Source organism: Aotus nancymaae, unplaced genomic scaffold (assembly GCF_030222135.1).
Source record: "Aotus nancymaae isolate 86718 unplaced genomic scaffold, 86718_ANA_hifiasm-v0.15.2.pri h1tg000057l, whole genome shotgun sequence".
In the NCBI taxonomy this organism is placed as follows: domain Eukaryota; kingdom Metazoa; phylum Chordata; class Mammalia; order Primates; family Aotidae; genus Aotus; species Aotus nancymaae.
In genome coordinates this window covers 64,636,929-64,649,365 of record NW_026988471.1, presented here as the reverse complement: position 1 = coordinate 64,649,365, position 12,437 = coordinate 64,636,929, and the positions used below count along the sequence as shown (strand labels likewise).

The 12,437-nt window shown below is 40.6% G+C and overlaps 1 non-coding gene across 1 annotated transcript; it reads left to right on the top strand.

Moving 5' to 3' along the window:
- The first annotated feature begins 10,467 nt into the window (after positions 1-10,467).
- On the top strand, positions 10,468-10,574 carry LOC135269884 (U6 spliceosomal RNA). The gene has a single exon (XR_010338122.1). It is a non-coding gene; the product is annotated as a U6 spliceosomal RNA (small nuclear RNA).
- Positions 10,575-12,437: the final 1,863 nt, after the last annotated feature.

Below are 12,437 nucleotides of genomic sequence, written 5' to 3'. Positions count from 1 at the left end.
TAAATCGCACAGCATTACAAATCTCTTGACTCTCATTACCTAAACATGTTCACATAAAAACAGCATTGTCACTCTTATGTGATGATATGGCCAAAAAGACTTTATGTCAATCCACAGATTTTCTACACATCATTTTTATTGACTTTCTTCCTTTTCTTAAAGGATGGAAAACATTCCTTCATAGGATGACCAGCCGTCCCAGCTTGCCCAAGCCTGTCCTGGTTTTAACACTGAACATTCTGTATCCCAGGAAACTCTTCAGTCCCAGGGTCTTCCTAAATCTTCCTTCAGTCACCCTCCTCTGAGTTAATCCTTTTAACACTATATGTCTATTCCTAAAATGTGCTGAAAGCACCATTGATACACAGTGCAAGAGGCTTTTTCCAAAAATGATATGATTCCCAATATGTACAGCTCTTAAGAAATTGTTTCCAACACAACAGAACCTGCTAGCCAAGACCCTGGATGCTGAGTGTCTTCCACCTGAAAACTAGGACAGGATAAAAGCAGTGAAAATAACTTAAACTTGTTCAGACACACCCCTCCTTAACTCAAGAAAAGTCCAGTGAAGGAAAGTTTTAGCTTTTCACCAAGAAAGTAAAAGTAGAAAGATATTCATATTTGGAGTGAGAACAGATAAAACAAATTTAGTACTGAATAAGGTGAATTTGAGGTGTCTTTGGGAGAGTCAAATGGATATATCCAGTAGATATTCATATATAAGGCTCTAGGGCTGAGATGAGAGGTTGGGCTCAAAAGATGGGTTTGAGGACTATTCGATTATAGGCGCGAGTTGAAGTGGATGAGAAGAAGTGGATTGGACAAGAAGATCTTGGGAGACTAAATGAGAAAGATGGGGCAGATGATGTATATCTCACCTAATTCCTTTAATCATATTGATTCTTAAACTGCCTAAGCCTGGATTCTGCTCAACTGATTTCCTCTATATTCACCTTGCTGGATTTGAATTTGAATTGGCTGGTTATTCTTCTGCTGGGTAGACTATGCTGAACCACTCCTGGGGAGTCCAGTTTTTCTGACTTCCTCAAGGTATCCTCTCTGTAAGCATATTTGAAGGTTTGTCCTGGGAGCCCATTAGTACTTAAAGTTCATATTTGAGAAATTTTTTATTCCTTCTTCCCTCTCTCTGTTTCTCTCTTTTTTATTTCTTTGTTGCAACAGCTATCTACTGAGCGCCAATCACATGCCAGACACTACTCCAGGCACTAGAAGCTATGAACCAGAAAGCAGAAAGCATGGTATTACTATGACACATACTCAAAGGTTATGTTTAACTGAAATGAGCTAATGTGTTATTTTTAGTGATAATAATAAAGCAAATAATAATAAAAAGCAAATAATTTTGCTTTATTAAGAAAATAGTGGCAGAGTTGTTGACATCTCTTGAACTTGGTCTTCTAAAGAGAAGCTGAAGAGCACCATAGGGCTACTGAAGGTGTAGATGTTCTTTCTAAGTCATTAAGCACTAAAGAACTGAATAAACATGAAATGTGTTAACGGAAAACTCTAGCGTTTACAGCAAGCTCAAGTCTCAAAACTATACCAGTGCAGCCCTCAGACCTCATTTTTCCCAATGTAACCATCCATTCATTCAGCATTCTGTAGAACAAAACTGTATCATCCTTTATAATACCCATATTTCCCCATTCAGTAGTTTGAAATCTGCTGTCTATTGTCAATAAATGTTTCCATGGGTTATGATGTCAAGGTCATTGGAAGGCTTTCTATAATGCCTCTACTTGTTAAGGGAAGTCCACTGAGATAAGAAGGCATATGGTTGGTTCTTTTTGAGAAACCTAGGCCATTTGAATCATATAGTAGTAAATGTCTTCCTTACTTCCAAGAAGGAAAGAAAAATGATTCTTAATTAAATGTTTAATGTTTATTATAGCTAGAATATCAGTTTTAGGTCAAATTTATGATGCACTAGATTTGTACTTTTTATGTTATATAGACTTTATAGTTCATTGAGATTTCTTATATAATCAATGTGTACAGTATATTTGAGCCCATTTATATGACAGAGCATAATTTTATTCTTTAAAATTATTGCAAAGGTTTACAGCTGCTGCATCTTTGCTTTTATGACATATTTTTTGCCACATCTATGGTTTATTTAATGGCCAATCCTTGGTCAGGATTGCAATACCCAATTATTATATTGTTCTTATGGGAAAATGTGACTGCTTTATAACAGAACTTCCAGGAATGGATTGTGATGAAAGGCAGAGACTAATTGCACCCTTGAAAGGAACAACTCAAGTGTGTACGTGCGCATGTGTGTGTGTGTGTGTGTGTGTGTGTTGCATATATAAAACCCCTTCTTTAACCAAGACACATCACAAAACACCCTCTTCCAACAGGCTTTGACAGACAGGCTCTGAACTTTTTTAGAGACTTTTTTTTCTCTTTTCTACGCTGGTGGAACAGAGCCCACCTGAAAAATCCACAACTCCAAAATTCAAGTCACAGTCTTCAGTGTGACTCTGGATGTCCCTTGATATACCTGATTCCTCAAATGTCCTCAGTTTATTTACTCCTCTACATGTAGTTTCAATTCTTCTGAAAAGATTCCCTTAGGGATACTATTTAATACATCTAGAAAACTGCATATGCAGCCATTTTTGAAATGAAAAGTGCCTGATATGGTTTGGCTGTGTCCCCACTCAATCTCACCTTGAATTGTAATAATCCCCAAATGTCAAGGGTTGGACCAGGTGGAGATAATAATTGAATCATGGTGACAGTTTCCCCCATACTGTTCTAGTGGTAGTGAATAAGTCTCATAAGATCTGATGGTTTTATAAATGGGAGTTCCCCTATACAAGCTCTCTTGATTGCTGCCATGTAAGACACGATTTTCTTCCTCATTCACCTTCTGCCATGATTATGAGGCCTCCCCAGCCATGTGGAACTGTGAGCCAATTAAGCCTCCTTTTTATTTTTTTTTAATAAATTACCCAGTCTCAGCTATGTCTTTATTAGCAGCAGAACAGACTAGTATCATGCCCTTTTTATTTGCTTAAAATAGTAATGTTCTAAAATATGATAAATGAATGATTGAACAATTACAGATGTCTTGAAAGTTTGGAATATCTAATAAGAAAGAAAGGTGGAGAATTTCTGATCAGCCTCCACCACACTAATGTATTTGAAACATCAGAACAGGATTAGGCCAGGAAACTAAGTAAACTCATAGATAACTCATCCATCCACATTCCAACTTTAAGCAATTTCTGTTTAGTAGCACTTTTTGATTGTTCAAGCCCCAGGACATGGCTTGATTGGCAGTGGGAGCCGCAGAGTTCATGACAGGAAATGTGCCTGAAAGTAAGTGGGGGAGACCCCTGTCGGAACTAAATAACAGGTGCTGTGGCTCTAGTGGTAAGATTGTCAGGCTGGGCAAGAATGCAGGTGTGAAAGCTGGTGAATTATATTGGGGAGGATGGCAAGTATCCATTCAGTATATCAGTTAGGATTCAAGTTCAGCCAACAAAAACCACTCTAGCTAGTTTCAGCAAAAAGTGATTCATTACTAGGCATTAGGTAGCTTAAAACACGGATGCAGAGGTTCCAGGAATAATTCCCCATGTCCTGCCACAATGGAGGGAAATGTCACCACTGCGGCCAGCAGGAAGGTGTGAGTGTGGAACATGGTACCCCTGATCTACACCAAAAAGTGGATGCCTCATACCCTGCCTCTCACTCCATCCTACTCAGCTCTGAAACCTAGGCTTGTATGTAGGTAGAACCAACATAGTACACAGAAACTGAACTCTAAGGGAGTTTTTTCAAATAGCTTTTGGTTTTCCAGCATCTGCAGCACAGGAGGTTAGAATGATGAGATCACAGATGGGAAGGTTGGAGTCAGTACTGGAAATCCAAATCAGCAATGCAGCAAGGGAGAGTCAGGACCAAGGACAATATGCAAGAAAGAAGAAAACCTGTTCTCATCCAAGAAGGTGGGCTAGCCCAACTTGGGGCGGTGGGGCAGCGGAGGGGGAGGTGGTTGCGGGAGAAGAATCAAGGATAGGAATTAGATAAGAAGCCAGGAGTCAGGCCTGGAGGGTATGTGATAGAGTCAACAACTATAATTTCTCCCTAAGAGGAAAGGCTTACCAGCAGGGCTGCAGTTAAATATCATTTGTTTGTTTGTTTATTAATCTAAACGGGCATATAAAAGCTTCCTGGTAAGATGATCCCTCACATCCTTTAAGGAGCCACAGATGAAGCAAGGCTCGTTGATTGGTGGTTGGACAACAGGTGGTCTTAACTGAGCACCTAGCCACAGGCTTGTTAAATGGCATCTTCTTTAACCCTTTATGACCCACTCTCCCTATGGAACAACCTGCTGTGCCACACAGGATACAGACAGGGTTTGGCAGGTGGCAGAGTTTCCGTCAAAGGGGAACTGAGGACAAAGTGGCTTGCTCATCCAGTTAAAAAGTTGGCTTCTGTTCTCTGCAAGGTCAGCTGCAGCTGTCATTGCCTCAGGCTTCTCTCAGCAGTGTCTCATCTGCTGGACATTGAAAGGAGGTTGCCAGTCCCCAAACTGCAGAAATCAGAAATAGCCCAGGCCTTCCTCCTATGTGTGTACACCCAACCTTTATGAGCCAATGTCTTCACAACCATTCTCAATCAAACCTCCCCAGTCTGAGTTCAGAGAGCAGACCTCTGACACCAGGGCACTCCAATGTTCTCTGAAGCCAGCTCTGGTCTTGCATCCCAGGGGTCTGCCCAACCAACAATGATAAAATTGACAATGATAAAACAATGTTGTTGATATTTAAGGCATCTCTACATACTGTATTTACTACAATCTTGGAATAGAGGTTGGAAAAATAGAATAATTCCCCTTTAAAGATGAGAAAACTGGGATTCAACATAGATGAGAAATCTGCCCAAGGTATGTTAGTCCCGGAACCAAGCGCACTAATTACAGCGCCAGGGGTGACACCCTTGACTCTAAGTTAGATCATCTGCTGTTTAGAGCCAGATCCCAGGAGCAAACAAAGAGGATTCGGAGGCCCACCCTGAGCTGGAACAGGTCTTAAGAAGTCAGAGCACTGAGCCTCCCAAAGAAACCTTGAAATGCTTCATCGCAAAGAAAACTTCTTAAGGCACATCAACCTTTTCTAGGTCACAGTCGGGCAAAATAATTTAACATAATTCTGAGAACAATTTTAGAATTGAATTGGGAAGAATGGGGAAGGGGAGACAGCCTAACGGCAATTCCCAACTTTTTTTGGTGTCTACACCCTATTGAAGTCTGCTTGGCTTTAAGACCTTCTCCCATAGCACTTTCCAAAGTGCTAGATAGATGTGCTGCTACTGTTTGGATACGGTTTATTTGGCTCCACCAAGTCTCATGGTGAAGTCTGATCTCAGTGTTGGAGGTGGAGCCTGGTCGGACGTGTTTGGGTCTGGGGGTGGATTCCCCATGAATGTTGCAGTGCCCTTCTCTCAGGAGCGAGTGAGTTGTTACTCATAGCTTCCATGAGAACTGGTTGTTGAGAGAGCCCGCCACTGACCCCTGCCTGCTTCCACTCTCCCTGTGGTTTCTGCACACGCAGGCTCCCCTTTGTCTTCCTCCAGGAGTGGAAGCAGCCTGATGCCCTCACCAGATGCCCAATCTTAAACCTTCCAGCCAGAAGAATTGTAAGTCAAATCAACCTTTTTACTTTACAAATTACCCAGCCTCAGGCATTCCTTTATAGCAGCACAACAGACTAAGACACATATTTTAATTTATTACTAATTTTGCTTTCAGAATTTCCCCACGCTGCCTCAAGATAATTGAAGGTGCTTTAGTAGAAGGCCTATATGATAAAGTGGGTAATAAAGGAAACCTGTTGCCTTCAAACCCACAACAGTCACTCAACATTTGCAGGCTAGAAACTAGAAACCCATAAAAGATGAGCTTAAGTGCAAAAAGGGAAGGACAAAAGTGAAAATAAAGTAGAAACACACAAAAACAAGTTACTATAAGGGGAGAATTTGCTGGCTCTTCTATCCCAAATCAGCTTAATAATTTTAAGTGGTAAAATTCACTGAGGGCACATTTTGTGCCAGGCACTACTGCTAAAACCTTGATATGCATTTCACTTGCCAACACCCTGGGAAGAAATAAGTACTATTCCCATTTTACAGAAAATAAGAATAAGTGAAACTAAGTTGTGCTTATCAAATTTAATGTGTAAGTAAATGATCCGAGGATCTTGATAAAATGCAAATTTTGAAGCCCAGCATAGTGGCTCACACCTGTAATCCCAGCACTTTTGGAGGCTGAGGGCGGCAGATTGCTTGAGGTCAGGAGTTCAGACCAGCCTGGCCAACATGGTGAAACTCCATCTCTACTAAAAATACAAAAATTAGCCAGAATTGGTGGCACACACCTGTAATCCCAACTATTCAGGAGGCTGAGACATGAGAATCTCTTGAACCTGGGAGACAGAGCTTGCAGTGAGCAGAGATCATGCCTCTGCACTCCAGCCTCAGCAATAGAGCGAGACTCCATCTCAAAAAAAAAAAAAAAAAGGCAAATTTTGATTCAGTAGTTATGACTGGAACACTAACCCAAGACTTCAAGGTCCCAGGTAATAGTGGTCCAAAGAATTAAGGAACTTGCCAAAGGTTGAGCAGCTGGACATGGTGGAAGCCAGACTCAAAATCATTAAGCTTATGTCTACCCACTATGCCACTGGTTCTAAAAGTGCAGTCCTGGGCCAGCAGCAGCATTCCTGAGAACTTGTTAGAAATGCACATTTTAGGGCTGCTCCTTAGATCTACTGGATCAGAAACTCTGGGGATGAGGTCCCGCGATTGTGCTTTAAAACAAGCATGCCAGGAGAGTCTGATGCACCCTTAGATTTGAAACTACCACCCTACACCACACCTTGGTTCTGCTGGTTTTTGAAGTCTTTCCTATCACTTTGCATTTGCATCTTGGTATATCTTTGGGGTTTTGACATATTACAACCCCTATGTGCTAATAACAATCACGCAAAAGGTCACTTCTTATAAGGCTGAAAACATATTACCCCTATAACTAAAAATGCATTGCTTTTATCCTCTCCATACCAGAGGAGGATGGCAAAACAACTTACGCTGCCGATAAGATGGAATGCAAAGGAAGAATTTAACTGGCTTTCCAAATCAAATTGTTTATATGCTCTGGGGTTATAAAGTATTACTGAGCTGCTGCAGGCATGTGCTTTATACCTCGGAAATGATCATTCTCCTAGGCCTAAGCACAGAACAGATTTCTATGAAGGAATGGAAATGTTTCCCCAGAAAATTCCCCAGCATGGCAACAACAATGATGCATCATTTCTTTTTCACATTCAGAACCATAGAACTCCAATGCTTCCCCAAAGCAGGTCTCTGTGGCTGCCAGAAATAAAATATATATATAACCCTAAAATGGAGACTAAATGCAAGTCAAAAAATGGAAGAAAAGACAAGCATAGTAACATTTTTTCTACTTATTGAGGCAAAAATAATAGTATCCCATTCTGTTCAGTTTATAGTCTACTTAAGATCCGCTTCGGTCCTTACTTTATCTGACCGAATACATTCATCCTCACTAGAGCTTCCACCTCATACTCACTCTGGCCAGACTCCAGTCAAGATATTTTATAAGTTGAAAGTGTGATAGGCTCTTGATGACAGCACATATTTTCCTGCATCTGCACTAAATTCAAACCATTCTTCACAGCCCTATTAGACATGAGCAAAGTTGCTTGTAGCCAGTAGGTGTCCTTTGATTATATTTTTAGAATAGCCCATGAATAAAATAGAGTTGGATTGCCCAAAGAAAGCCAGTAACTAAATATGACAGTTTGAATATATCAGGAGAATTCCAACATTTTATCTGGAGAATAGTCTCCCCTGATGTCTTTGGAAGTTATATGTTATATTCTGATTCCTGATTTTGGATAATCCAATAGTTGCTTTAGGCATTGAAATATACAAGAATGCAACACAAAAGCACAGTAATATTAGAGTAAATGAGCAAGCATTGTGCATGAGCATGCACACACACACAAGCAAACACATGCACAACACACACACATGCATGCGCACGTGCACACACACACACCATGCAAGACCAGGAAAAGAGGCGTCAGTGGAAGAAAAACCAACCTTACAGTCTCTTGATAAACAATCTTCTCTCCCTAAGTTTCAGCCTTTTCTCTAAAGCCCAAGCTTCCTCCACAGTTACCTTTAGATATTTAATTAATTTGCACCCACGTCCCCAGAACTCTTATTCCTTAACTTCCATCTGAGCCTGGCCCCAGAGAATCAAATACATATTCACACTCTCAGAAGCTGGAGATCTTACCATATTTAACAAGAAGCATCTCTGACAGTAATTGGAGTTTTGTATCAAGGTAAATAAATAGTAAGATCATAAGAACATACTCCAGTGGCCCTGTGCATCCTGGAAATGCTAACATCAGAGAGCAAATTTAACATAAGGCCTCAGTGGAGATGAATATTCTATAAACAAACAATGTGAAGAAAGCCTCACTTTTGTCATGTGTTATTCCCACTGAAGAAAAGATGAATATTCTGTTTCATATGTTTGTTTGTTATATGTTTGTTACCAGAAGCTGCTGCTTCATTTATTTAATAGGAGATTTTTCACTTCCTCACTGCATAGACTAAGTTATCATCATATCTTGGCCAGCAGTGGCTTTTAATGCAAATTGTCCAAATTATTAAATGTGCTGTGATGTTCACACTTCAAATGAGTTAGTTTAAAGGTAGCTTATCTTTTTCTTTTATCCACATTGAGTGAAGGACCCAGCTTCTAAGACTAGGAAGCTTTACTCTAAGACATGGTTTCTCAACCTCAGCACTCTTGGCATTTGGGGCTGAATGATTTTTTTTTTATTGTGGGCTGTTTAGGCAGAATAGTAGCCCCACAAAGATATCCATGTCCTGATCCCTGGAATCTGTGAATGTCACATCACATGGCAAAAGAAATTCAGGTTTGCAGATAGAACTAAGGTGGCTAATCCTTAAAATAGGGAAGTTATCCTGGATTACCTGAGTTGGCCCAATGTAATCATAGGGACCCACAGATGTGGAAGAAGGAGGCACGGCAGATGTTCAAAGAGATGTGATGATGGAAAGAAGCAGGAGAGATTTGAAGCATGAAAGGGGCTGAACTCCTGATTGCTGGCTTTGAATATGGGGGCAGGGTCCCAGGGTAGGAATACAGGCAGTCTCTAGAAGCTGGAAATGGCAAGGGAATGAATCCTTCCCGAGAGCCTCCAAAGAAAGGGAGCCCTGCTGACAGCTTGATTTTAGCCCCGTGAGTCCCATGTCAGACTTCTGACCGATAGAAGTATTAGATAATAAATCTGTTTTGTTCTAAGCCACTAAATGTGTGGTAATTTGTTATGGCAGCAATCATTAAGGCAGTCCTTGTGTTTAAAAATGAATCGGGGCTGTCCTGTGCACTGTAGAATGTTTAGCAGCATCCATAGGCTCTACTTGCTAGATGCCAGAAGCACCCTCCCCGGGTTATGACAATCAAAAAAATGGCCCAGACATAGCCAAGTGCCCCCTGGGAGGTGGGGTATGCAGGGGCAATCACCCCCAGAGAACCACTCTCTAGGACTACCAGACTTATTTTCAGGATTATATTCTTTTCTCACCATTAGGACATAAATATATACTTAACCTCAAACTTTTGGGACAAGTCATTTTATTATTCCAAATAGTGCAATAAAAAGTTATTTCTATTTTGAAAAATATTAAAGAAATGATTAAACAGAAAAAAATAGTATATCATTCATGATTACACTAGAAAAAAAGTGAGCCTCGCTCTACAGGAAGGCAAGAGAGAAGGTGTAAAAGATACATGGTTAAGATCAGATCCAAGTAGGCAGTTGGCCCGTTACCAATAATGATAAAAATAATAACTTTAATAAAAATAACTAAGGGCTTAATATCTATTACTTCATTTAATCTCCGCAACTATTAATATCCCCATTGTGAACCATAACTCAGGGGTGCTGAGACATTCTAGTCGTTTGCAAGTTACCATAGCCTATACTTCAGAGATGGAGATGGAATGAACTTGTATCCAGGGTCAGAAAAGATGGAGGATGTAGTGGTCATTCTAGGAAAGGAGGCCCACCTCACCCCTATGTGTAGTGAATGTTCTATAAATGGGAGAGTATGAGACTGACACACACAAGTGTCAGAAAGCAACTCTTTGTCTCAGTCTATTGAAATACTAAGACTCTCCCTATATAACTGGGCATTCTAATAAAAACATACACACAGAGAGATCTTGGGCAATTCCTTAAATGAGAACTATGGAAACTCATGATGATTCCTTAAAGTTAAGGCTATTGCCTCCTCCCCCACTAAACCTATGTCACTGTTATTCCTGGATCAGCCCTGGGAGCTTTAAAAAATTGTGTCATGGTGCTCTCTTCGGCAGCACATATACTAAAATTGGAACGATACAGAGAAGATGAGCATGGCCCCTGCACAAGGATGACAAACAAATTCGTGAAGCATTCCATATTTTTAACAGAGGCCTTGGAGGCAATGCCACACACCTACAACCATCTGATCTTTGACAAACCTAACAAAAACAAGCAATGGGGAAAGGATTCCCTGTTTAATAAATGGTGTTGGGAAAACTGGCTAGCCATGTGCAGAAAGCTGAAACTGGACCCCTTCCTGACACCTTACACTAAAATTAACTCCAGATGGATTAAAGACTTAAACATAAGACCTAACACCGTAAAAACCCTAGAAGAAAACCTAGGCAAAACCATCCAGGACATAGGCATAGGCAAGGACTTCATGACTAAAACACCAAAAGCATTGGCAACAAAAGCCAAAATAGACAAACGGGACCTAATTAAACTCCAGAGCTTCTGTACAGCAAAAGAAACAATCATTAGAGTGAACTGGCAATCAACAGAATGGGAAAAATTTTTGCCATCTATCCATCTGACAAAGGGCTAACATCCAGAATCTACAAAGAACTAAAACAGATTTTCAAGAAAAAAACAAACAAACCCATTCAAAAGTGGGCGAAGGATATGAACAGATACTTTTCCAAAGAAGATATATATGAGGCCAATAAACATATGAAAAAATGCTCATCATCACTGGTCATTAGAGAAATGCAAATCAAAACCACATTGAGATACCATCTCACGCCAGTTAGAATGGTGATCATTAAAAAATCTGGAGACAACAGATGCTGGAGAGGATGTGGAGAAATAGGAACACTTTTACACTGTTGGTGGGAGTGTAAATTAGTTCAACCATTGTGGAAGACAGTGTGGCAATTCCTCAAGGATCTAGAAATAGAAATTCCATTTGACTCAGCAATCCTATTACTGGGTATATATCCAAATGATTATAAATCGTTCTATTATAAGGACACATGCACATATATGTTCATTGCAGCACAGTTTACAATAGCAAAGACCTGGAACCAACCCAAATGCCCATCGATGATAGACTGAACAAGGAAAATGTGGCACATATACACCATGGAATACTATCAGCCATAAAAAATGATAAGTTCGTGTCCTTTGTAGGGATATGGATGAATCTGGAAACCATCATTCTCAACAAACACAAGAACAGAAAATCAAACACTGCATGTTCTCACTCATAGGTGGGTGTTGAACAATGAGAACACATGGACACAGGGAGGGGAGCATTGCACACTGGGGTCTGTTGGGGGGTGCTAGGGGAGAGACAGAGTGGGGTGGGAAGGTTGGGAAGGGATAGCATGAGGGGAAATGCCAGATATAGGTGACAGGGGATGGAGGCAGCAAACCACCTTGCCATGTATGTGCCTCTGCAACAATCCTGCATGATCTGCACATGTACCCCAGAACCTAAAGTACAATTAAAAAAAAAAAAATTGTGTCATGGCTGAGGGCAGTGGATCGAACCTGTAATCCCAACAATTTGGGAGGCTGGGGAGAGAGGATTGCTTGATCCCAGCAGTTCGAGACCAGCTGTACAACATAGTGAGACCCCATCTCTAAAAAATTAAAATAAAAATTAGCCAGATGTGTGGCACATGCCTGTAGTCTCAGCTACTCAGGATGCTGAGGTGGGAAGATCACTTGAACCCAGGAGGTCAGGGCTGCAGTGAGTCATGATCATGCCACTGCGCTCCAGCCTGAGCAGTGATGAGACAAACACACACAAGTGTCAGAAAGCAACTCTTTGTCTCAGTCTATTCAAATACTAAGACTCTCCCTATTTAACTGGGCATTCTAATAAAAATATACACACAGGGAGATCTTGGACAATTCTTTAAATGAGAACTATGGAAACTTAGTTTTTTTTGAGACAGAGCAAGACCCTGTCTCAAAAAAAAATTTTTTTAATGTGACGCAGGGACATGAAAGCAAGAT